The 26,537-nt window shown below is 36.5% G+C and overlaps 17 non-coding genes and 4 pseudogenes across 17 annotated transcripts; all 21 read right to left on the bottom strand.

The window, feature by feature from the left end:
- Window positions 1-959: 959 nt before the first annotated feature.
- On the bottom strand, window positions 960-1,032 carry LOC115517475. Its single transcript, XR_003969922.1, has one exon. It is a non-coding gene; the product is annotated as a small nucleolar RNA SNORD113/SNORD114 family (small nucleolar RNA).
- Window positions 1,033-2,204: 1,172 nt separating this feature from the next.
- LOC115517471 lies at window positions 2,205-2,279 on the bottom strand. The gene has a single exon (XR_003969918.1). It is a non-coding gene; the product is annotated as a small nucleolar RNA SNORD113/SNORD114 family (small nucleolar RNA).
- A 1,927-nt stretch (window positions 2,280-4,206) lies between these two features.
- On the bottom strand, window positions 4,207-4,283 carry LOC115517480. The gene has a single exon (XR_003969926.1). It is a non-coding gene; the product is annotated as a small nucleolar RNA SNORD113/SNORD114 family (small nucleolar RNA).
- Window positions 4,284-5,422: 1,139 nt separating this feature from the next.
- Window positions 5,423-5,497, bottom strand: LOC115517491. Its single transcript, XR_003969937.1, has one exon. It is a non-coding gene; the product is annotated as a small nucleolar RNA SNORD113/SNORD114 family (small nucleolar RNA).
- A 1,080-nt stretch (window positions 5,498-6,577) lies between these two features.
- LOC115517476 lies at window positions 6,578-6,650 on the bottom strand. The gene has a single exon (XR_003969923.1). It is a non-coding gene; the product is annotated as a small nucleolar RNA SNORD113/SNORD114 family (small nucleolar RNA).
- Window positions 6,651-8,204: 1,554 nt separating this feature from the next.
- On the bottom strand, window positions 8,205-8,279 carry LOC115517473. Its single transcript, XR_003969920.1, has one exon. It is a non-coding gene; the product is annotated as a small nucleolar RNA SNORD113/SNORD114 family (small nucleolar RNA).
- Window positions 8,280-9,184: 905 nt separating this feature from the next.
- On the bottom strand, window positions 9,185-9,256 carry LOC115517446. Its single transcript, XR_003969896.1, has one exon. It is a non-coding gene; the product is annotated as a small nucleolar RNA SNORD113/SNORD114 family (small nucleolar RNA).
- A 901-nt stretch (window positions 9,257-10,157) lies between these two features.
- Window positions 10,158-10,229, bottom strand: LOC115517447. The gene has a single exon (XR_003969897.1). It is a non-coding gene; the product is annotated as a small nucleolar RNA SNORD113/SNORD114 family (small nucleolar RNA).
- Window positions 10,230-12,279: 2,050 nt separating this feature from the next.
- On the bottom strand, window positions 12,280-12,354 carry LOC115517468. The gene has a single exon (XR_003969915.1). It is a non-coding gene; the product is annotated as a small nucleolar RNA SNORD113/SNORD114 family (small nucleolar RNA).
- A 931-nt stretch (window positions 12,355-13,285) lies between these two features.
- LOC115517467 lies at window positions 13,286-13,353 on the bottom strand (annotated as a pseudogene).
- A 903-nt stretch (window positions 13,354-14,256) lies between these two features.
- Window positions 14,257-14,320, bottom strand: LOC115517502 (annotated as a pseudogene).
- Window positions 14,321-14,877: 557 nt separating this feature from the next.
- LOC115517501 lies at window positions 14,878-14,940 on the bottom strand (annotated as a pseudogene).
- A 907-nt stretch (window positions 14,941-15,847) lies between these two features.
- On the bottom strand, window positions 15,848-15,919 carry LOC115517457. Its single transcript, XR_003969906.1, has one exon. It is a non-coding gene; the product is annotated as a small nucleolar RNA SNORD113/SNORD114 family (small nucleolar RNA).
- Window positions 15,920-16,823: 904 nt separating this feature from the next.
- On the bottom strand, window positions 16,824-16,894 carry LOC115517477 (annotated as a pseudogene).
- An 876-nt stretch (window positions 16,895-17,770) lies between these two features.
- LOC115517482 lies at window positions 17,771-17,845 on the bottom strand. The gene has a single exon (XR_003969928.1). It is a non-coding gene; the product is annotated as a small nucleolar RNA SNORD113/SNORD114 family (small nucleolar RNA).
- A 930-nt stretch (window positions 17,846-18,775) lies between these two features.
- On the bottom strand, window positions 18,776-18,847 carry LOC115517445. The gene has a single exon (XR_003969895.1). It is a non-coding gene; the product is annotated as a small nucleolar RNA SNORD113/SNORD114 family (small nucleolar RNA).
- A 1,348-nt stretch (window positions 18,848-20,195) lies between these two features.
- On the bottom strand, window positions 20,196-20,268 carry LOC115517496. The gene has a single exon (XR_003969942.1). It is a non-coding gene; the product is annotated as a small nucleolar RNA SNORD113/SNORD114 family (small nucleolar RNA).
- Window positions 20,269-21,178: 910 nt separating this feature from the next.
- Window positions 21,179-21,253, bottom strand: LOC115517499. The gene has a single exon (XR_003969944.1). It is a non-coding gene; the product is annotated as a small nucleolar RNA SNORD113/SNORD114 family (small nucleolar RNA).
- Window positions 21,254-22,819: 1,566 nt separating this feature from the next.
- Window positions 22,820-22,897, bottom strand: LOC115517469. Its single transcript, XR_003969916.1, has one exon. It is a non-coding gene; the product is annotated as a small nucleolar RNA SNORD113/SNORD114 family (small nucleolar RNA).
- A 1,211-nt stretch (window positions 22,898-24,108) lies between these two features.
- Window positions 24,109-24,186, bottom strand: LOC115517463. Its single transcript, XR_003969912.1, has one exon. It is a non-coding gene; the product is annotated as a small nucleolar RNA SNORD113/SNORD114 family (small nucleolar RNA).
- A 1,236-nt stretch (window positions 24,187-25,422) lies between these two features.
- Window positions 25,423-25,497, bottom strand: LOC115517495. Its single transcript, XR_003969941.1, has one exon. It is a non-coding gene; the product is annotated as a small nucleolar RNA SNORD113/SNORD114 family (small nucleolar RNA).
- Between the last annotated feature and the right edge of the window lie 1,040 nt (window positions 25,498-26,537).

Raw genomic sequence — 26,537 nt, 5'->3', positions numbered from 1 at the left:
TTTTATATATAAGATCTATATTTTATTATGTACCATATATCCTATATCATATATTATATATCTGTCCTAACATAATGAAAACTTAACCTTGAGACTGACAATGTATTTTATTGTTTTATATATAAGATCTATATTTTATTATGTATCATATATCTATCCCAACATAATGAAAACTTAACCTTAAGACTGACCCAGAACAACACAACTGACTCTTACAAATCAATGCCTGTAGGATTCTTAAACAAAGAGGTGATACACCGTGATCTACTTATTCTTCATGGGCATCAATGTTTGTGGGTTTATTAATATTTTTTACCTGACCACATATGTCCAGTTAGGCAAGGTTTCACCCTATTTTTCTTTAATTTTTATTTATACTTACTTAATACTTCTATCATTATTCCATTAATAACATATCTACATCTACGAAATCAATTCCGAAGTAGGATCTTTGTAATGATTTGTATTGACCTTGGCCTCCTTCTATAGAAACCATTTGTCTATAAAATCAATAGCATTTCTTGGGGCGCCTGGGTGGCGCAGTCGGTTAAGCGTCCGACTTCAGCCAGGTCACGATCTCGCGGTCCGGGAGTTCGAGCCCCGCGTCGGGCTCTGGGCTGATGGCTCAGAGCCTGGAGCCTGTTTCCGACTCTGTGTCTCCCTCTCTCTCTGCCCCTCCCCCGTTCATGCTCTGTCTCTCTCTGTCCCAAAAATAAATAAACGTTGAAAAAAAAATTTTAAAATCGATAGCATTTCTTGCCTAAACCCGTATTTTTTATAATTGGACAATATTTCACCCCCTTTAGATTTACTTTCATATTTATTATTTCATTGATCCAATTATAAAAATAGAAACAAAAACGCATGAACATGAAAACAAAACCAAGATCCTTGTACATTCCTGACACCTGTCTACAGGATCATTTCCCACAGGGGCAATGAAGCAAGTCCTCTTTCTGCTGGACCTTCAGAGTTGCAGACACGCATTCACCATGTAGGACTCATGCGCCACCAGTAGTCATCAGGGATCCAATGCTGTACCTCCCCTCTTCTTTCTTTATTTCTCCATTGTTTATTGACTAATGAATTCATTCACTATAATTTTAAAACTCTGATTCACAAAACCCCAAGAAGGCATTAATATCCCGAATATGTATCTAGAGTCATTTTCACATCAATATGCCTGTTTCATTAATAATCCTAAATTAAATTTATGCATTAGTCAATGTAATCTTATATATAGATATAAAACATTACATTATATATATATATATATATATAATTAGGTTGATATGAAGCGTTATGTTGACCAATCTATAAATGTAACACTAAGGTCAGCTAGTAAAACAGATTAGTCTCTGTGGAAATATGTGTGTGTGTGTGTGTGTGTGTGTATGTGTGTATATATGTGTATATATATATATTCTACAGAGACTAATATACATATATATATAACCTAATTATATATATATATATATATATATATATATATATATACACACACACACACACATGTGTGTGTATGTGTGTGTGTGTGTGTGTGTGTGTGTATATATATATATAAAACATTGGCATATTTTATCTTCTTTGATAAATTTTTCAATAACACTTTTGGATATTTTGAAGAATACAGTAAATAACCTTAAACGAGCCACTCAAACCCAAGATAAGAACTCTATTACTCACGTGGTCTCCACGCTCCTACAACATAGATGCAACCTGAGGGCTCACGACCTTGGAGGAATGTTACGATCAGCTTGAGTGCATCCATTCTGAGGAGTACGGAACAGAGCAGATGATGAAAAATGAGACATTCTTCCATTCACCCTTGATTTACATCTTTCATTTAGGCAGGCATTTAGGCAATCATTATTTGGAGTCTATTTCATTTTCCTCTTAAGAAAACGAAACTACTTTGAACTTCCCACTGACCCAGAACATAAACATTGTTATAATTTGTTCTCCAAAGAGCTTACATTCATGTACCATTTATTTCTCTTTGGACCTCAGTGTTTCAAAATATATTAATAGTATTTCTTGCCTCCCACATATTTTTTAAATTGAACAAGCCTTCTACAATTCAGCGTTTTGAAATATGTATTTCCACATTGATGTTTCGATCATCCAATTGTAATCGTAATTGCATTTCGATCATCCAATGCAAACAATGAAAATGCATGAAGAGAAGGACCACATCTCTTGTGTTGGACCTCAGAGTTCCTCCAGACAGGTATTCATCGCATAAGGCTCATACGCCACCAGTGGTCATCATCGATCCAATGTTGTCCCTCTTTTTCTTCATCCATTTCTGTTTATTGATTGATCAAAACATGACCTCATTAGTAGTTTCTAAATGCTATGATAACCGATACGATAGGAGAGGCTCTGTATCCCCTAACCCACATCAATGTATCTCTTTTATTGATTACCCTCAGTTTTCTAAACATGGATTAATCAATGTTTCATATATTCCATATTTATCACTGAGATACGGCTGCCGTTTTAAATTGTCTTTCATACATCTTAACAATAAAGTGAATTACCTTTACAAAAACACCGGGAAATGAGAAAAGAATTTTAACTATTACTCACGTTAGAGGCAACCAGGAGATCATGGCCATGGAAGATGCTTTAATCAGCTCGGGGATATCCATTCTGAGGACCACAAAGCAGAGCAAGTGACAGAAAAAATTGAGACCTAACTGCCATTGATCCTTGCGCTCCACATTTCATATATTCAGCATTTGTTTTTTTTCATTATGTATATATTCTTATCTTACACAAGGAAACACTCAATTTCACTACCAAAAAGAAGAAAATTCACCCTTCCTTAACAGAGTATATGTGGCCTCAAAGAGGTGGGACCTTTGTCTATGTATCTCTTAACGGGCATCGCTGTTTTCAGTGGTGACTACTAACATCTCCTGCCTCACCACAAACTTTAATAGGTAGACAAGGCTTCACCCTCTTCTTGGTCCTTACATAGTTGCTTTTCAATAGTCCCGCCATTATTCCGTTACTAATGACAAATCTATGCCCACAAAATAACTATATGAGAATATGATCTTTGTACATTCCAGACATTCCTTCACCGAAGGAATTCCAAAAGGAAAAACAGACTAATTAATTTTCACGTTCGCCCCAGGGTTCCAGGCTCATACATGAGCAGGCATCATCACTGCCTCATGCTTGGTCCTCATCATTGCGGTCGACATGTTTTTATTGATTAATTCATCAAATTATATATCTTTTTTTATATATCTTTTATTATATATCTTGTTAACTAATAACAAGAAAATGAACGCTTAGAGACCACAAAACCTTGAAACAAGATCCTTAAATATCTCTAACTTTTGCCTTTAGAATTATTTCCTACTGACGATATCTTTCACTAATTAACCAAAATGTTTCCTTTATAGACTAATTAATATAAGGCTTCACATAAGCCTCAAATTTACTATCTGACTACGGTTGTGAGCATTGACTTTATATCACACATCCAATCATGCAATGAAAACCTTTTTTAAAAGACCACAAAACCAAGCAAAGAATTTTGACTATTCCATTGTTCTCTGTGCTCGTAACACATAGATGCAACCACAGAGCTCATGACTATGGTGGAATGGCTAAACCAGCCAAGTGGGACCATTCTAAGGAGTACAAGACAGAGCAGACAATAAAAAGATTGAGAATTTATGATCACTGGTCCCCCTGCGTTCCACATTTCATTCACCCAGTCATTAATAAGCATTAAGTTGGAATAATGTATATTTTATTTTTCTTAGGAAAATAAACCATATCAATCTTGTAGCTGATAGCATGAACACTGACTGCTACTCAAAGAATAACACCATTATGCCGTATATTCCCTAATAGGCATTTGTTTTCAAAATATATTGATAGCCTTTCTTATTTAACCACATATTTTTGTAATTAGATGATATTTCACCCATTTCTTATTTATTTATTTGTTTGTTTATTCATTTATTTATTTATTATGTCATTGGCCCAATTAAAAAATAGAATGTATGAACATAAAAGACCAAAAACAGGATTATAGATGAGATTTACTAACAAATCATTTATCCAAATATAGTAGTAGTATAAAAATGCGTGAACACAACTAAAAACAAGATCCTCATATATTTCTGACATCTGTGTATAAAATCCCATCAAACAATGGGAACAGACTACATTTCTATTGTGTTGGACGTCAGAGTTCCAGATACGTATTCATCGCAAACGACTCATAACATATGCCAACAGTGGCCATCATCGATCCAACATTGTCCCTTTTTTCCTTCATTCAGCTCTACATTGTTCATGGACCAACTCACAAATTCATTAACAATAATTTAAAATCCTATTAGTCAGGGGCGCCTGGGTGGCGCAGTCAGTTAAGCTTCCGACTTCAGCCAGGTCACGATCTCGCGGTCCGGGAGTTCGAGCCCCGCGTCGGGCTCTGGGCTGATGGCTCAGAGCCTGGAGCCTGTTTCCGATTCTGTGTCTCCCTCTCTCTCTCTGCCCCTCCCCCGTTCATGCTCTGTCTCTCTCTATCCCAAAAATAAATAAACGTTGAAAAAAAAAATAAATTAAATAAAATAAAATAAAATCCTATTAGTCAGAAAACTCAAGAGTGACAATACTCCTCATTTGTATATAGAATCATTCTCTCTTAATTACCTTAAATTTCCTGCATGTAATCATTAACATAATGCTTCATATGAATTCAATATTATCCCTAGGCTATGGTTCGCTACTTTTGACTCTACATGGCATACTGACCAGCCTTTAAAAAAAAAAAAAACATAGCTGAAACTGAGACAAGAACTTGACTCACATTGGTCTCTGTGCTTCTAACACACAGACGCCATCACGAGCTCGCCACCACGAAACAATGCTTAGTCAGCTCAGGTGTGTCCATTCTGAGAAGTACAAAGCACAGTTAATGGTTAAAAAAAAGAAACTTAAGACCTTGTCTCTCCATTGACCCTCGTGTCTCGCATCCCATTTACTCATTTAGGTCTTTATAAATATTTCATGTCATGAATAGATTTTTCTCTTAATAAAAGGAACAACCTCAAACTTGACACTGGCTGAGAAAGACTAGACCCTTACTTGTCTACGAAACTCTGAGCTAAGGAGATAACACCGTTTTTCCACTTACTTCTTAATGAACATATGTATTTCCAATTTTATGAATACTTCTTGCCTCACCATATATACATAGTTCATAGTTGAATAATCCTTCTCTCTCTCTCTCTTTTACCTATTATGTATATTTCTTTAATGGCTCTATCATGAATCTACTAATAATGACAAACCCAAATCTACAAACTCAAAATAAGAACACGATCTTCGTATGTTCCTCACATCTACCTACAGGATCCAACAGAACAGAAGGAGTAGATGATTTCTTATGTTGGCCCTCAGATATCCAGATACATATTTCTCATCACCCATCACTCATCCACTGCCAGTCGCCATCACTGGCCCATCAGAGGCCCACTTTTGCTTCCTTCCTTTCTACACTGGCAGTGATTAAATCATTAATTCTTTGAAAATATTAAAATGGGTATAATTTGCAAAAACCGAAGCATAAAATGCTGGAACACCCTTAACTCCTAATATGGGATTGTTGCCAACATAGGTTCTATTTCTTTCATTAATCAATCTCAATGCTCCGTATTAAATTAATGAACACCATGTTTTATATCGTATTTATCAGTTAGCCATGGCGAGCCTTTTTATTATATTTATCACGTTTGAATAATACCACAAACACAAACAAATGACCCAAACCAAAACGAAATTTTTGACCATTACTCTCCTTGTTCCTAACACAAAAGCAACGTCACGTGATAATCTTGACCGCAGTGGACAATGAATCAGCTCAAGCATCTATTCTGAAGACAACCAGAGAAGATGATGAAAAGGCTTAGACTTTCTCTCCACTGACCCCAACACTCACTCACATAATCATTTAAGTATTTATTAACTTACGGAAATATTTACTTATTTTTACCTTAAAAATAAACTTCAAATCTGGAACTAATTCAGACAATAACTGACTACTGCATTTTATTGTTTCTATCAACCGTAGTCGAAGACATAATACACTTGGTCCTTTTGTATGTATTCTAATGTATATTAATACTTTTCCCTATATTAATGTTTATTTATTTTTGAAAGCGACAGTGTGAGCAGGGTAGGGACAGAGAGAGAGAGAAAGAGAGGGAGACACAGAATCCAAAGCAGGCTCCAGGCTCTGAGCTGTCAGCACAGAGCCTGATGCAGGGCTCGAACCCATGAACTATGAGATCATGACCTGAGTTGAAGTTGGACACTTAACTGACTGAGCCACCCAGGTGGCCCTCCCTTGCTATATATCTACCAAAGAACAATACTTCAACCTCTTCACCTTTATCCATTTATTCATTTGTTTATTCTACCATTAATAACTTTATTAATTATTAAAATTCATGAACACAAAGACTGACAACAAATCCTTATATATTCCTGACATCTGTATATAGGATCCTTATACGCGTGAGAAACAGACTAGATTACTTTTCTATCAGATCTGAGTTCCAAACACAGAGCAGTCATCAGATATGACTCATATGCCACCAGCTGTCATCGTTGATCTAAGGCTGGCCCTCTTTCTTTCCATTCTCATAAACATTTATTCATTATGCCATTAAGCAAAAAATGCACATGAATTAAAAATATAAGAATATATTCCTTCAACATTCCTAACATCTATCTCTACAGTATTAAAGAGACTAACTCTCATTAACTGACCTCAGTGTTTCATTTACGGATTAGGAAACAAAATGCTTCTTATCAATCTGATACTAACTTCATTAATTAATAAATAAATTCCTGGGGCACCTGAGTGTCTCAGTTGGTCATGCATTTGACTTCCACTCGGGTCATGATCTCACAGTTCATGGGTTCGAGCCCCGCCCGCGTCAGACTCTGCTGACAGCTCAGAGCCTAGAGCCTGCTTCAGATTCTGTGTCTCCCTCTCTCTCTGCCCCTACACCCCCCTTGTGCTCTTTCTCTCTCAAAAATAAATAAACGTTAACATTAAGTAAGCAATTAATTGTTATATTTGCCTTCTTTGATTATATTTAATACTTATAAATAATATACTGAATAGCCTTAAGCAAACCAAGATAAAAGCTTTGAGTCTTACTCACATTGGTCTGTATGCTTCTACAACATAGACACAACCTAAGGGCTCGTGACCTTGGAAGAACATTACAATCAGCCTGAGTGTGTCCATTCTCAGGCGGGGGGGGGGGGGTACGGAGCAGAGCAGACGATAAAAAAAGAGACATTCTTCCACTGCTCTTTGCTCTACATCTCTCACTTAGGCATTTAGGAAATCATTGGAGTGTATTTATTTCATTGTCTTTTATAAAAATGAACTGCCTCAAACTTCCCACTGACCCAGAATATAAAAACTGTCTATGGGCACCTGGGTGGCTCAGTTAGTTGAGCGTCTGACTTCAGCTTGATCATGATCCTGTGGTGTGTGGGTTCGAGGCCCGCATCCGGCTCTGTGCTGACAGCTCAGAGCCTGGAGCCTGCTTCTGATTCTGTGTCTCCGTCTCTCTCTGCCCCTCCCCTGCTCATGCTCTGTCTCTCTCTCTCTCTCAAAAATAAATAAACATTGGGGCGCCTGGGTGGCGCAGTCGGTTAAGCGTCCGACTTCAGCCAGGTCACGATCTCGCGGTCTGTGAGTTCGAGCCCCGCGTCGGGCTCTGGGCTGATGGCTCAGAGCCTGGAGCCTGTTTCCGATTCTGTGTCTCCCTCTCTCTCTGCCCCTCGCCCGTTCATGCTCTGTCTCTCTCTGTCCCAAAAATAAATAAACGTTGAAAAAAAAAATTTAAAAATAAATAAATAAATAAATAAATAAACATTAAAAAATTAAAAAAAAAACAACTGTCTATAATTTGTTCTGTCTATATCATCCTATCCAAAGAGGTGACAGTCATATACAATTCATTTCTGTTTAAACTTCAGTGGCTTCAAATTACATTAATGGTATTTCCTGTCTCCTCACATATTTTTAAAATTGGACAATGTTTCTACAATTCACTTTATTCTTTATATATTTCCTCATTGATATTTCATTGACCTAATTATAATAAAGAATGGAAATTCATGAAGAGAGAGACCACATCTCTTTTGTGTTGGACCTCAGAGTTCCAGACACGTATCATTTATCACCCGTGACTCATACACTGGCAGTTATCATCACTGATCCAGAGAAGACTACTTTCTCTTCATTCATTTCTACATTGTCTATTGATTAATTCATTAATTCACTAATTACCATTTAAAACTATATGATTCACAAAACTCCAAGATGGAACTCTTATGCACGATAGGCATAGAATCATGCACACATCAATATCTCTCTCATCAAGTGTCTTGTTTTTCATAAACACTTTAATCAATGTATTGCTTCATTTTAATCCTATAGTTGTCACTGAGACACAGTTGGCTTTCTTTGATGATATTTCATACTTTGTATTAATACAATGATTACCCTTAAACAAAATACCAGAAACAAGATGATAACTCTGAGTATTACTCACATTGGTCTCCTGTCTCCCCAGTACAGAAATGCAACCCAAGGGCTCTTGATCAGGTGAGAATCCTTAAAGCAGGTCCAATGGTCTGTCCTGAGGCATATAAAGCAGAGCATATGATAAAACGAGTCAAGACATTCTCTCCCTCTTGCTTTTAATCTCTTATTTAACCAGTTATTGCTCAGTTATTAATTTGCTCTAAATATTTTTTCTCATAAGAAAATAAACAACTTTGATTTTACCACTGAGCCAGAAGCTGAACATTTGTCTATGACTTGTACTGTCCATGACATCCTTAGCCATACATGTAAGAAGAATCACGTACCACTTACTTCTAATTGAACTTCAGAGTATGTTAATAGTATTTCTTGTATAATCACAGATTTTTAAATTGGACAATGCTTCATCACTTTCATCTTTATTTATGTTTGTTTATTGATTATTTCATTGGTCCAATTATAAAAATTGAAAGGAAATGAATGAAGACCAAGACCAAAAACAAGATCCTTATATATTCCTGACATCTGTCCACACAGGATCTCTGCAAACAATGGGAATAAACTAGGTTTTCTCTTCTGTTGGACCTCAGAGTTCCAGACACGTATTCATCGTGAACGACTCATACGCCACCAGTGGTCATCATCGATCCAATATTGTTCCTCTTTTCCTTCATTCAGTTCTAATTTTTTTATGGAGTAAACCATTAATTCACTAATAATTTTAAATTCTATAATTCACAAAAACTGAGAAAGAACGTATACCTCCCTGAGCTCTACTTTGATAATTCTCACATCAATATCTCTTTAACTGGTTATCCTCAGTCTTCTACGCATGGATTAATCATTATAACAGCTTGCATACCCCACGTTTATCACTGAGATACAGTGCCTCCTTTCATTATATCTTAGAGTTTTCAATAATACAATGAATCACCTTAAAAGAAAAACAACACATATGCCGAGAAAATAATTTCAACTGTTACTCACATTAATCCCCATCCTCCCATTATATAGAGGCAACCATAGAGCTCCATAATCGTGGAAGACGTTAAATCAGCTCAAGTGTGTCCATTCTGAAAAGTACTGAGCAGAACAAGAGATAAAAAGGAAGGAGATACTATGTTCATTGGTCCTCGTATTCCATCTTGAATTTAGTCGATTACTAAGCAGTGAATTTTATTGTCTTATAAGCCAATGAACAATATTGATCTAGCTACTAATAAAGAATATGAACATGGACTATGACTTATCAATAACTGTAGCGTCCTCCAATAACAACTCTTACACCATATATTCCCTTATAGACATCAGCATTTTAAATATACATGAATACTATTCCTTACCTAACCACATATTTTTATAATTGGACAAGATTTCACTGCTTTCATCTTTATTTATTTATGTGTTTGTTTATAGATTATTTCATTGATCCAATTATTAAAATTGAAACAAAATGCACGAACATGAGAACCCAAAACAAGACCCTTGTATGTTCTTAATATCTATCTATTCCATCACCTCCAACAGCACAATAAGCCAGATTCCATTTCTGTTGGACCTCAGAGTTCCAGACACGTATTCATCGTAAACGACTCATACGCCACCAGTGGTCATCATCGATCCAGTAGTGTCCCTCTTTCCTTTCATTCAGTTCTATATTGTTTATCGGCTAATTCATTAATTCACTACTAATAACTTTAAAACCCTCATTCACAGGGGCGCCTGGGTGGCGCAGTCGGTTAAGCGTCCGACTTCAGCCAGGTCACGATCTCGCGGTCCGGGAGTTCGAGCCCCGCGTCGGGCTCTGGGCTGATGGCTCGGAGCCTGGAGCCTGTTTCCGATTCTGTGTCTCCCTCTCTCTCTGCCCCTCCCCCATTCATGCTCTGTCTCTCTCTGTCCCCAAAAAAATAGACGTTGAAAAAAAAAAATTAAAACCCTCATTCACAAAAGCCCAAGAAAATCATGATATCCTTAATCTGTAAATAGAATCATCCTCACATCAATATGTATCTTTTTAAAATTAGGCTGTTAGTCATTCATGCATTAATCAATATAATGTTTTCATAAAATTCAGTATTTGTCACTGAGCTATAGTTGGCTTTCTGTGATTCTACTACATAGAACTTTCAAATAATGCACTGAATACACTGGAAAAAAATCACTGAAACTAAGACACGAAATCCGATATTACTCACATGGTTCTCTGTGCTTCTAACACAGAGATGCAACCACAGAGCTCACTGCCATGGAATATTGCTTAAATCAGCTCGCGGTGTGTCCATTTTGAGAAATGAAAAGCAGAGTTGGTGATAAAAAATAAAATAAAACAAAACATTTATTTACATTGGTGCTTGCTTTCCACATTTCATTTACTCAGTCATTCAGATATTTATGAATATTTCATAACACTGTTTTTTTTTCTTTTAACAACAACAGCACCAAAAATCCTCAAACTTGAGATGGATCAAGAACAATAAAATGGACTCTAAATTGCTCATGTCTAAATGACCCTTGGCCAAAGAAGTGACACTCTCGATCCATTTAATTCTTAATGGGTGTCAGTGTTCACAATTTTTATTAATATTTCTTGCCTAAAAACAGGTCTTCAAAGCTGGACAATGCCTCACGTTTTTGTATTTATCTGCTGTTTCTTTATCTTCAATGGTTCTATTACTGATCTATTTCTAATAATACATCTAAATCTATGAACCCAGTAAAAACATTCTTTGTACTATCCAAAAATCTGTCCTTAGGATCAAATAAACAGAGAGAAAGACTACATATTGACCTGGACCTCATTCAGCGTCCCTAACTCATCTGCCACCAATCATTATCACAGGTACATAAAAGACCCACTTTTTCTTCATTCATTTCAACATTTATACCAGTTACATCATTAACTCATCGATTATAGTAAAATACATCATTAACAAAAACTGAAGAATCAGCAGGTTGAATTCCCTAACTTCTATCTATAGAATAAATGCCAACATAGATTATCTCTCTCTCATCAGTCAATCTCCATGTTACGTATTATCACTTAATCGGTATGTTTCCTATCTGTGTTTACCATTGGGCAACACCTTACTTTTTGATGGTATTTATGAATTTTTAATAACACTGTGAATACCCTAAGGGAAATGACCCAAACCAAGACAAAATCTCTTGCTACTCACCTTGACTTACCCTCCTAAGACCCAGGCCACACAACAATCTTTCTTCATCAGGGCAGAAGCTGAAATCAGCTAGAGCATCCGTTCTGAAGAGTACTGAACAGAGAACATGATAAAAAATGAGACATTCTTCCCCTGATCCTTGCTCTACAATCTTCATTTAGTCGGCCACTTGTGAAATCATTCTTGGAGCATATTTATTTCGTTATCTTTCATAAAAGCAAACCACTTCGAACTTCCCACTGACCTACCATGTAAACGTTGCCTATTGTTTGTCCTGTCTGTATCATCCTAGCCAAAAAGGTGACAGTCACATACTGTTTATTTCTCTTTGGACTTCAGCGTTTTCAAATTATACCAATAGTAATTTTTGCCTCCCCACGTATTTTTAAAATAGGGCAAGGTTACTACAACTTATGTTATTTTCTATATATTTCCTCATTGATATTTCATCGATCCCATAATAATAGTGAAAATTCATGAAGAGAAAGACCACATCCCTTGGACCTCAGAGTTCCAGACACGTATCCTTCATCATCCACGACTCATACGCTGGCAGTTATCATCACTGATCCAGAAAAGACCACTTTCTCTTCATTCATTTCTATATTGCTTATTGATCAAGTCATTAATTATCATTTTAAAACTGTTTGATTCACCAAAACTCCAAACAGTCTTTTCCCTATTATTGCCATAATAATGTATCTGGAACCATTCCCACATTATTATATCTGTCATATTTATTATCAGTTTTTCATAAATGCTTTAAATCAGTATAATACTTCATTTTAACCCCATATTTGTCACCAGAACACAGTTCATGCTCTTTGAGTATGTTTCATATTTTTTCATTGCTCCTGTGAATACCCTTAGACGCACCACCCAAACGAGACAAGAATTTTGATTCTACTCACACTGATCTTCCTACTCCTTCCAGAGCAATCCTAGAGCTCCTGATCAGGGAAGGATCCTTACATCAGGTGCAGCATGTCTGTTTCTGAGGAGTTCAAGGCAGAGCAAATCATAAGAAAGGTTGGGACATTATTTCCATTGGTCTTGGCCTTTCCCTCACACGTAGTCAGACATTTGGGCAATCATTAATTTGGTGTATATATATTTTTTCCTTTAAGAAAACAAACCCACTGACCCAGACTATGAGCATTGTCTGTAACTCCTCCTGTCTGCATCACCCTTAGCTCTACAGGTAACAGTCTTGTACAACTTGCTTCTAATCGAACTTCAGGGTTTTCAGAGTCTGATAATAGTATTTCTTGCCTAACCACATATTTTTATTTTTAATCACACATTTTTATAATTAGACAATGCTTCACTTCATTCATCATTTTTATTTAGATATTTCTAGAATATTTATAGAATCTATGTATCGAATTATAGCAATACATATAAACGCACAAACACCAAGACCAAAAACAAGATCTTAGTATATTCCTGACACCTGTCTATTTGATGCCTTCAAATAACAGGGATGTACTAGATTAATTTTCTCTTGGACCTCAGAGTTCCACGTATTCATCGTATACGACTCATACGCCACCAGTGGTCATCATCGATCCAATATTGTCCCTCTTCTCTTTGTGATACTCTCTTTGTATTTTGATTAAATCATTGGTTTGCTAATAACTTAAAATCCTATTATTCACAAAAACTGAAATGAGCCTTTGTGTCCTTAAACTGAACACAGACTTAGTCTCACTTTTCTTTCATCATCAGTTTTCCATACATGCATTAATCAATATATTGTTTTATAAAATTCAGTATTTATCACAGAGCCACAATTGGCCTTCTGTGATTCTATATGGAATTTTCGAATAATACACTGAACGTGCTGAAAAAGAAATCACTGAAACAAAGACAAGAAATTTGCCCATTACTCACATCCATCTCTGTGCTTCTGACACACAGATGCTGTCACCAAGCTCACCAACCAGGGAGGAATGCCTGATTAGCTTGAATGTGTCCATTCTGAGAAGTACAAACCACAGTGATGACAGAAAAAAAATGATGAAATTTTTATTCCCATTGATTCTTGCTTTCCACATTGAACTTACTCATTTAGGAATTTATAAATCTTTCATAATGTAGATTTTTTTCTCTTAACAAAAAGGAAACCTTCAAACTTGACACTGATCCAGAATAATAAAACTGACTCTTAATTATTCATATCTATATAATCCTTGGCAAAAGAAGAGACACCCTGGAAACATCTATTTCATAATGGGCATCAGTGTTTGCAAATTTTGTTAGTATTTCTTGCTTCACCATGTTACGTTCCTAATGAGACAATAATTTGCCTTTTCTTCTTACTCTATTATTTATATTTCCTTTAGTGGTTCTATCATTGGTCCATTCATAACAACACATCTAAACGTATTCATCCAAAATAAGAACATGATCTTTATACTTCCTAACATCTACCCATACGACCAAGTAAATAGAGAAAACAGAATATTTATTGTATTGAACCTCAGGGTTCCGGACACCTACTATCCAACGTCCATGACCCATCATCACCACTGGTTCCCTTAGAGGCCACTTTTAGTTTATTCATTTTTATATCTGTATCAATTAAGTCATACCTCCACTGGGAATAATAAAATACACCCACGATTAATAAAAACCAAAGAACATGATACTTGAACATCCCTAACTTCTCCCGATAGAATTATTGCCAAAATAGATACCTCTTTCATTAATAAGTAGCAATGTTACATGTTATCGATTAATCAACGTAATGTCTCAAATCATATTTATCATTGAGCCATGGTTAATTTTTCACTGTATTTATTATGTCTGAGTAACACCACGAAAGCCCTTAAACACATGACCCACACCAAGAAAAGAACTTTGACTATTACTCGCCTTGGGCTCTCTCCTAGAGAAGGGAAACATGGTGACCTTGATCACAAGAGAGGCTGAAATCACCTTGAGCTTCTATTCTGAAAAGTACCGAACAGAAGTGATAAAAAAAAATTGAGACTTTCTCTCAATTGATCCATATATTTGTTTATTGCTTCTTTCATGGTTCAATTATAATAAGAAGTGAAAATGAATGAAGAGAAAGACCACATTGTTCTTGTATTGGACCACACGTATTACTCGTCACCTGGGACTCAGATACCAGCAGTTACCATCATTGATCCAGAAAAGACCACTTTCTCTTCATTTATTTCTATCCTGTTTATTAATTTATTAATTCTCTAATTATAATTTTTAACCTCTATTATTGACAAATGCCGAAAAGGCTTTGATATCCCTAATATGCTTCTAGAGCCATTTTCACATCATTACATCTCAGTCACGTATCAGTTTTTCATACATGCATTAATCTAGATCATATTTCCCATAAATCTCTTATTTATCAGTAAGGATCAAGATGGCCTTCTCTGATTATATTTCAACGATTTCATGACTAGAGTAAATACCCTTAGACAAACAACCCAAATCAACACAGAGAAATTTGTTTACGCTTACACTGGTCTCCAGTCTCTTAAAACAGGTGATGCAACCCTGCAGTTCGAGATCAAGGAAGAATCTTTAAATCAGGTTCCGTGTGTCTCTTCTAAGGACTACAAAGCAAAGCAGGTGATAAAATGGTTGAGACATTCTCTCCATGGAGCTCTGCTTCAACATTCACATAGTTATTTAGGCAATCATCAATTTAGTGTATATATTTAGTCTGCTAAGAAAACAAACAACTTGGATCTTACCACTAAGACAGAATACGAACACTGTCTATATAACTTACACTGTCTACATCATCCTTACCCTAAGAGGCAACAGTCAAATGCCATTTATTTCTAATGAAACTTCAAGGTTTCCATAAAATATTAATAGTATTCCTTGCCTCACCACATATTTTTATAATTGGACAATGCTTCACGCTATTCATTTGTTTATTTATGTATTTATTGATTCTCACATTTATCCAATTATAATAATAAAACAAAAATACGTGAATACCAAGACCAAAAATAAACCCTTTATTTATTCCTGAAATCTGTCCATAGGATGCCTTCAAACAATAGGAATGGCCTACACCAATTTTCTGTTGGACCTCAGAGTTCCAGACACGTATTCATCGCGAACGACTCGTACGCCACCAGTGGTCATCATTGATCCAGTATCATCCCTTTTTTCCTACATAGATTCGTATTTGTTTATTGATCAAATAATTCACTAACTCACTAATTAGTGAATTCATGAATTCACCAACAATTTTTAAGCAGTACAATTTTAAAAAAGAGACTTGAAGTCTCAAATCTAAATATAGAATTAATCTCACCTCGATACAGCTCTCTCATTAATATCCTCAGCTTTTCCTATGTGCACTAATCAATGTGTTTCGGACATCCCATATTTAACACTGAGATACAGCTGCCTTCCTTAATTATGTTTTACACTTTTTAATAATACAGTGAATAACCCTAAACCCACTTAAGCTGAGAAAAAACTTCAACTATTACTTACATTACTCTCCATCCTCCCTATTACACAGAGGCGAACGTTTGCCCACGGAGCATCACCCCTAGGGAGTTCATTCTGAGGCGTGCAGAACAGAGCAGATGATAAGGAAAACTGGAACATAATCTGGATTGATCCTTGCTTTCTATATTTCATTTACCCAGTATTTAAGTATTTATTATTTTTTCTTTCTATATATTTTCATCTTACAAAAACTCAATCTTTGGTCTGAGGAAGAAGTAAAGCAACTGTCACTTAGGCATGTCTATATAACCGTGCTCAAAGAGATGACCTTTTTATCTATTTATTTAATGGGCATCAGTGTTTTCAACTTTTAGTAATAATATCATCTGCCTCGCCACATGGGTTTGTCTTTGGACAATTCTTCACCCTACTCTTCCTTATATGTTTATTTATATCTGCTTGATGGTTTCTATCATTGATCCATTAATAATAACAAATCTGTAGCTATGAAAAATTACAGGAATATGATTTTACTCCTGACATCTCTCTGTGGAGAACAATTTCAACAGAAGGAACAGACCAAATCATTATGTTCTGTGTTGGACCTCAGAGTTTCAGACATATAGTTTCATTGTCCATGACTCCTACGCCACTGGCCATCATTGGTCCACGACTGAGTCGCTTCTTACTTCATTTCTACTTTTTATAAATTAAATAATTACTTCATTGATAATTGTAAAAATAATACATGGTTCACAAAAAGCCAAAAATAAGATCCTTGAATATCCCTAACATCAGTTTACAGAATCATTATCCAAATGGACTGTTAACTCTTGTCTCAATCAACCTCCATCCTGTACATTTTTTATTGATTAACACGGTGTTTCCTACCACATTTATCATGAGGCCATGGATAATTTTTTATTAATTTCGTACTCTTCCATGATACCCTGATGACCCTTAAACAAATGTCCCATTCCAAGATAGCCACTTTGACCATGTTGGCCTTCACCTCTCTCCATACTCAAAGGAAGCATGACAACCTTGATCACAGCAGAAGCTGAAATCAGTTCAAGCATCTGTTCTGAAGAGTGACAAGCAGACAAGATGACAAAAATATCGAGATATTCTCTCCATTGATTCATATATCCCCAACTCCTTGCTTGTACCATTTCGGCATTGATGACACTGTTGTGATTTTTCCCTTAATAAATCAACTGTTGAAGCCATAACTGACTCAGTAACTATTCCTTTCCATTATCCACATCCTTCTTACTCAGACATAGACACATGAATCTTTTATTTTCCATTCTGACTTACATTAACATTTTACCTATTATATATTTTGGCAATGGACAATGCTTCGCCCTCTTCATATTTATTCGTTTATATGTTATTAATCCTATTTATTTCTTATAATGGTACATTTAAACGTTCATGTACACAAAGGCCAAGAACATGAACTCACTTATGCCTGACATCTCTCTAAAGGATCACTGCAAATGAGGCGGGGGGCGGGGGAGGGAAGGACTGGATTTCTTCTGTACTGGACCTCAGAGTTCCAGACCTGTAGGGTTCATCATCAAAGACTCATATGTCAACACCTGCTGTCATTTATCCAGGTATGTCCCTGATTATCTTCAATCATGTCTACATAGTTTATTGATTATTTCATCAGTTCACTAATAATAATCAAACAATACCTAGGGAGGGGTCGCAAAAACTCGATATAGGTCCCTTGAATATCTCAAATATTGTCTACAGAATTCTCACTGACAATGTATACCGTGCATTAATTGACCTCAATGTTTCCTACATAGATTAATTAACATAATGCTTCATAGTAACCTCATTCTAATTATTTGCCAATGCCGGCAATCATAAATTATTTTTCATAACTTTTTAATAAGGCAGTGAAAGCCTTTTTGAAAAACCACAAGACCAAGAAAAGAATTTTCACTATTACTCACGTTGTGATCCATGCTCTTAACACATAGAGGCAAACAGGGCTCATGACTATGGTGGAAAGTCTAATTCAGCCGAGTGCGACCATTCTAAGGGGTACAAGACAGAGCGGATGATAAAAAGATTGAGACCTTGTGTTCATTCATCCCTGTGTTCCAACTTTCAGTCAGTCATTTAGGTAGGTAGTGGTTTGGGACAACATATATTTCATTTTCTATTAAGTAAACAAACCATACCGATCTTGCCCATGCCAAAGAAAATAAACACTATCACTTAACGCTTGCCATCAGCTTTAGCCAAAGAGGTAACACCCTCATAGCGTCTCTTTCCTAATGGATACCAGTTTTTGCAATGTAATGAATTACTACTATATTATAGTAATTTTTGCCTCGCCACATATTTTCATAACTGGACAAGGCTTCATATTCTTCATTTAAATCTGTTTACACATTTGTGTATTAATCATTTCATTGATCCAATGATGAAAATTCATGGACATAATGACCAAAACCACGATCTTTATATATTCCTGATCTTTGCCTCTAGACAGCATCAAATGGGGACAATGAACTAGATTTCATCTGTTTTGGACCTCAGAGTTCCAGACACGTATTCATCGTATACGACTCATACGCCACCAGTGGTCATCATCGATCCAATATTGTCCCTGTTTGTCACCATTTGTTTCTACATTATTTATTGATAAATTCATAATTCAGTAATCACAATTTTAAAAATACTTATTCGCAGAAACCCACAAAGAGCCTAGAAATCCCTAGGATCTATTTAGAATCATTCTCATGTCAATATCACTTTCATTAATTATCCTCAATTTTTATTATATTCAGTAATCAATATAATGCTTCATACTAATCCCATTTCTCTCAGTGGGCTATTTGGATTTCATCAGTTATACTCTGCAGTTTTCAATAATGCACTGAACACCCTGAAACAAAGACTGAAACTGACTATTACTCACATGGTCTCCATGTTCCTAACACATGAATGCAACCCGAGATCATGTGATCGTGGAAGAATCCTTAAATCTCGACGGGTCCCATTCTAAGGAGTGCAAAGTAGAGCAGAAAACAAAAAATTTCAGGTCCTATCTCCATTGATTCTTCTCTAACGCATTTCATTTATTCATTTGGACGCTCATTAATTTTTCATAATGAGGTATTTGTTTTAGCTAAAGAAAAGCTTCAACTTGACACTGACCAAGAACAATACAAATGCCTCTTATTTGTCAGTGCCTATATAATTCTTTTTTTTTTTTTTTTTAATTTTTTTTTCCAACGTTTTTATTTATTTTGGGGACAGAGAGAGACAGAGCATGAACGGGGAAGGGGCAGAGAGAGAGGGAGACACAGAATCAGAAACAGGCTCCAGGCTCTGAGCCATCAGCCCAGAGCCTGACGCGGGGCTCGAACTCACAGACCGCGAGATCGTGACCTGGCTGAAGTCGGACGCCCAACCGACTGCGCCACCCAGGCGCCCCAGTGCCTATATAATTCTTAAGTAAAAAAGGCAAAAATGCTTATTCTTTTTATTGCTTAACGAGCAGGAATGTTTTCAGTTTTATTAGCAAGACTTCCGTGTCACCACATATATTCCTAGCTGGACAGTGTTTCACCTTATTTATCTATATTTTACATTTTTACTGGTTTGGTTGTTGGTTTATTTATAATAATCAATGTAAACATATGAATCCAAAATAAGAAGATGCGCTTGGTGGAACGACTGGGTGGCTCAGTCGGTTAAGCGTCCGACTTTGGCTCAGGTCATGATCTCACGGTTCATGGGGTCGAGCCCCATGTTGGGCTCTGTGCTGACAGCAGGCTCCAGCCTGCTTGGGATTCTCCCTCTCTCTCTGCCCCCATCCCCTGCACTCTCTCTCTCTCAAAATAAATAAAATAATCTTTAAAAAAAAGAATATGAGCTTTGCATATTTCTACATTGACCCATGGGATCGTTTACAACAGAAAATAGGCTACATCTTATTTTATGTGGACTCAGAGTTACAGACAGGTAACACTCACGTGTACAATTCCTACCCCACCAGTCATCACCACTGGTCTATGTTTGGACCTGTTTCTCTTCATTTGTCTGTACACTTGTAATGATTAAATTGCTAATACCTTGATAATAAAAATAAATACGCAATTCATAAAATCACAGAAAAAGACCCTTGCATAAACCTAACTAACTTCTATCCGTAGAATCATATAACACATAGATTATATCTTTCACTAATCAACCTCAGAGTTGCACAGTATCAATGAACGAACATTAATACTTCATATCACATTTGTCATTGGGCCATAGTTAATTTTTTGATGATATTTATTACTTTTTGATAATGCTGTGAATGCTCTTAAATCACCCACACCAAGGTAAGATCTTTGACAATTATTCACCTTGGTGTCTTTTCTAACACAAAGGTAACATAACAGTCTTAATCACCATGGATACTAAAATCAGCTCAATGAATTAACTCTGAAGATATGATTAAATATGAGACAAGCAGACAATGTGATAAAAGATTGAGTTATTGTCTCCATAGTTTCCACCATTCATTTACATAGTCATTTGAGCATGTATTAGTTTTTGGTAATATTTATTTCTTTTTCTCCTTAATAAAATAAACTTCAAACTAATACCTGACTGAGAGACATACTGATTATTATTATTACCTATCACTGTCTAAATCACCATTAGTCAAATACATAATATACACAGTCCTTTTTTTATCCATTCCTTATACTAATATGTATTTTCCTTAGTATATATTTTATTTTGCTTATGAAAAAAAGGTTCATTGTTCCCATCTTTAGTCATTTATATATGTTTATTTATTCTTCCATTGACACTTTCATAATAATATTTTAAAGCTTCATGAACTCAAGACCAAGAACAAAATCCTTGTACATTCCTGACATCCATCTATAGGTTCCCTTCATAAAGGAGACTGGACCAGATTCCATTTGTGTTGGACCTCAGGGTTCCAGACACATCTCCATAATATATGAGTCATATATATCACCCATTGTCACTGGTGGGTCCAGGACTGGCTTTCTTTCTCCATGACCACCTACATTCGTTCATAGTTTAATTCATTAATAAAGAAATATAAATAAATCACATGAAGAAACAAGAATAATATTCTTTAGTATATCTAACATCCATCTACACAATCATTTCCACTGAGACCTAATTCCTCTCATTAACTCAGTTTAGTGTTTCACATATGCGCTAATCAACAGCGTTTCATATTAATCTGATATTTAACACTGGTATGTCTCACCTTCTTTGATTTTATTAAATAATTTTTTCAAGTATTTATTTAAATTCCACTTAGTTAACATTCAGTATAACTGAATGTAACATTCAGTTTCAGGTGTACAATATAGTGATTCAACACTTCCATACAAGACCCGGTGCTCATCACAGGTGCCCTCCTTAATCCCCATCCACTATTTCACCCAACCCCTGCCCACCTCTCCTCTGCTAACCATCAGTTTGTTCTCTACACTTAAGAGTCTGTTTCTTGGTATGCCTCTCTCTCTCTCTCTCTCTCTCTCTCACCCCCTCTTCATGTTTGTTTTGTTTCTTAAATTCCACATATGAGTGAGATCATATGGTAACTGTTTTTCTCGGACTGACATTTCGCTTAGCATAACACTCTCTAGCCCCATCAATGTCAATCCAAATGGCGAGATTTCATTCATTTTGTATGATTATATTTAATGCTTTTTAATAATACCGTGAAAATCTCTTTTAAAACAATAGTCTAGCCAAGAAGAACACAGAACATTACTCACACTGGTCTCCATGCTCCCCAAAACATAGTGCACCCGACCATGGATGATCTTCTATCAGCTGGAACACATCCATTCTGTGGAATACAAAAGAGCAGAAGAGGGGTGCCTGGGTGGCGCAGTCGGTTAAGTGTCCGACTTCAGCCAGGTCACGATCTCACGGTCCGTGGGTTCGAGCCCCGCATCGGGCTCTGGGCTGATGGCTCAGAGCCTGGAGCCTGTTTCCGATTCTGTGTCTCCCTCTCTCTCTGCCCCTCCCCCGTTCATGCTCTGTCTCTCTCTGTCCCAAAAATAAATAAACGTTGAAAAAAAAATTAAAAAAAAAAAAAAAACAAAACAAAAGAGCAGAAGAACAACAACAACAAAAAGATGAAGACATCCTCTCCCTTGGTCCTTAATTCCACCTTTGTTTATTCAGCCATGGGGTCAATTAGTAAGTTGTGATCATATCTATCTTACGTTCTCTTAAGTGACCAAATAACATCAATATTGCTGCTGACAAAGAGTATGAACATGGACCGCTACTCATACTCAGAAAAAGGGGAAACATCCTGTACCATTTATTTTCATTTGCCATCAATGTTTGCAAAGTATATTCATTGTACTTCATATCTCACCACATATTTTTATAATCAGACCATGCTTTACTCCCATCACCTTTATTTATTTGTAATATGTTTATTGCTATTTTCACTGATCGGATTATATTTGTAGAATAAGAACGAATAAAAGCCAAGACCAAAAACAAGACCCTCGTATATTCTGACATCCGTATAGGCCCATTTCAACAACGTGGAACAGATCTGTTTTTGTTGGACCTCAGAGTTCCAGACACATAGCATTCATCACACATGACTCCTATGCCATCATCAGTCATCATCATTGGTCCAGGACTGGCTTCTTTTTTCTATCTGTTGATTGGTATGTTTATTGATTAACTACCTAATATAGAAATAAACACAAGTCACCAGAATAAAAATCACAAAATCCTTGAATAGCCTTAACATCTATTGATAAGATCATTTCCACTGAGAATGAACTCTTTCATTAACTGAACTCAGTGTTTTCCATATCGGTTAACATCATATTGGTTCACATTAGTGATAATGTGATATGGGTATGTTTGGGCTTCTTGATTACCTTAAACATTTTTTAATAATACAGTAATTTTAAAAAGCCAAAACATTCAATCTAAGAGAAGCACATTGACTACGACTCACATTGTCGTCCAGGCTCCTAAGACGCAGATGCAAAGCACACAGCTACTAAACCTGAAGACGCGTGAATGACCTTGAGTGCGTCCATTCTGAGGAGTACAGAGCAGAGAGGATGATAACACATTACGGCCTCCTCGTCATTGATCCTTGCTTCTGCATTTCACTTCTCAGTGACCTAGGCAATCCCTCATGAAGAGTCTCCTGTACATATTTCATTTTCTCTTAAGAAAATGAACAACTTAGGGCCGCCTGGGTGGCTCAGTCGGTTGAGCAACCAACTGCAGCTCAGGTCATGATCTCACGGTTCGTGAGTTCAAACCCCGTGATGACATCTCAGGGGGCTCCATGATGACATCTCAGAGCCTGGAGCCTGCTTCGGATTCTGGGTCTCCCTCTCTCTCTGCATCAGGCTCCATGATGACATCTCAGAGCCTGGAGCCTGCTTTGGATTCTGGGTCTCCCTCTCTCTCTGCCCCTCCCCCGCTCAAGTTCTGTCTCTCTCTGTCTCTGAAATAAACATTAAAAAAAAAAGAAAGAAAATAAACAACTTAGACCTTGCCCCTGACCCAGAAAATGAACACTGACTATTATTTATTTTGTCTAGATGATCCTTAGCCAAAGACTTAACAGTCATGTAACCATTTATTCCTTGTCAGACTTCACTCTTTCCAAATTTATTAATACTATTTCTTGCCTCACCACATATTTTTATAATTAGAGCATGCTTTGCCGTATGGATCTTTGTCTATCTGTTGCTTATTTTCATTCCTCCAATTATAATAACGGAATGAAAATGCATGAACAAACACAGAGGCCAAAAACAAGATCTTTGCATAGTCCTGACTTCTGCCTGCAGCATTCTGTCAAACAAAGAGAATGCCCAGTTGGACCTCAGAGTTTCAGACACACATTATTCACCATCATCCATGACTCATACGCCACCAGCCGTCATCATCGGTCCAGGATTGGCGGGCTTTCTCTCTGTTCACTTCTAAATTGTTTCCTAAGTCATTCATTCACATACAGTGGATATTCTTAAGCAAACCACCCAAAGCCACACAAGAACTTTGACTATTACTCACATGGGTCTCCACGCTCCTAATGCATACATGCAACCACAGAGCTCGTGGCCATGGACGATGCTCACATCACCCCAAGTGCATCCATTCTGAGGAGTACAGAGCAGAGAAGTTGATAAAGAAACGTAAGCCCTTATCTACACTTACCCTTCCTTTCCACATTTCATTTACTCAATTTTTATGAGTATGTTAATTTTTCATTTATATATACATATATAATGTAATATATATATAATATACATATATAACATACATAGACATATATATATATGTTTTTTTTCTACTAACAAAGGGAACAACCTTGAACTTGTAACTGATCCAGAATTTAAAAATTGATTTTTAATTACCTGTGTCTGTGTAATTCTTAGCCAAAGAAGTAATACCCTTGATCCATTCTTCCTTTTTTTTTTTATTTCAATTTTTTATCTTGAAGAAAGAGAGCATGCTCACGAGCAAGGGAGAGGAGCAGGAGAGAGAGAGAGAGAGAAAGAGAATCCAAGCAGGCTCCAGGCTCTGAGCTGTCAGCACAGAGCCTGACACGGGGCTCGAACTCACAAACTGCAAGATCATGACCTGAGCTGAAGTCGGACACTTAACCGACTGAGCCACCCAGGTGCCCCACAATCCATTTATTTCTTAATGGGCATCAACGTTTTTAATTTTTATTAATAATATGTCCTGCCTCACCACATACGTTCATAATTGGACAGTCCTTCATTCTCTCTCTATTTATATTTCTTAAATGGTTCTAACATTGATCCACTGATGATAATAAATTTAAATCTTTTTTTTTTATTTTTTTTTCAACGTTTTTTATTTTTATTTTTGGGACAGAGAGAGACAGAGCATGAACGGGGGAGGGGCAGAGAGAGAGGGAGACACAGAATCAGAAACAGGCTCCGGGCTCTGAGCCGTCAGCCCAGAGCCCGACGCGGGGCTCGAACCCACGGACCGCGAGATCGTGACCTGGCTGAAGTCAGACGCCTAACCGACTGCGCCACCCAGGCGCCCCTAAATTTAAATCTTTAAATCCAAAATAAGAACATGACCTTTATATATTTCTCACATCTGTCCATAAGATCATTTCCAAAAGAGGGATTGAACTAATTATGTTTTGTGTTGGATCTCAGAGTTTTAGATACTTATTTTTACCATCCATGAACTTGTATACCACCAGCCATCATCCCTGGTCCATGTTTGGGTTTCTTTTCTTTTTTTTTCTCTTAATTTGTGTCTATATTTGTTATCCATTGCATCATTAGTTGTCTGACAATAATAAAAAATTAGATGACTTACAAAACAACCTCAAGGGCAAGATGCTTGAATGTCCCTAGCATCTGCCTATACACCCATTTCCCACATGGACTATGTTTCTTCTGTTAATCAATCTCAATGTTGCACATTATCAATCAACATGTTTTATATCCTATTCGTTATTGGACAATAGTCAACTTTTTTACTAATGTAATAATTTTTAATAATACTGTACAAGCCCTTAAACAAATGACCTGAATAAAAACGAGATCTTGGCTGGTACTCACTTTAGTCTCTTCTCTGACACAGAGGCTAGGTGATAATCTTGATCGCGCGTAAACAGAAATCAGCTCCAGCCTCCCTTCTCAAGAGTATGAAGCAAAGAAGGTGCTAGAAAGATTGAGACATCCTATTGATCAGAATTTCCACCATTCATATACAAAGTCATTTAGGTATTTATTAACTTATAATAACATTTATTTACTTTTCTCTTAATATTAATCAAACATAAAACTTATACACGACTCAGTAACCTCTACTTATCACTGCAGATAATAAAATGCTGAGACAATATTCCCATTAATACATACTTTTCTGATTCGTTTTCTTAGTCACTTGGGTATTTATTATTTTATAGTGTTACTTCCTTCTTTTTCTCTTGGTAAATGAACCACTTGAACTCACCACTAACTCAAAGCAAGAACACATACTATTACATATCATCATCTGTATTCTCCCTACCCAAAATGTAACCCCCTTGATCTCTTTATTAACAAAGTCCAGTGGTTCCAAGCTATATTCATAGTAATTCTTGCCTCACCACGTATTTTCATAGTTGGATATGCCTCACTCTTTTCATCTTTATGCACTGACATATTTGTTCCTCTCATTTATTGATTAAAATAAAAGCAAAATGGCGGCACCTGGGTGGCTCAGTTGGTCGAGTGCCTGACTTAGGCTCAGGTCACGATCTCACCACT

The sequence above is a fragment of the Lynx canadensis genome, chromosome B3 (assembly GCF_007474595.2).
Source record: "Lynx canadensis isolate LIC74 chromosome B3, mLynCan4.pri.v2, whole genome shotgun sequence".
NCBI classification, from domain to species: domain Eukaryota; kingdom Metazoa; phylum Chordata; class Mammalia; order Carnivora; family Felidae; genus Lynx; species Lynx canadensis.
This window is presented reverse-complemented; position numbering and strand designations above follow the sequence as displayed.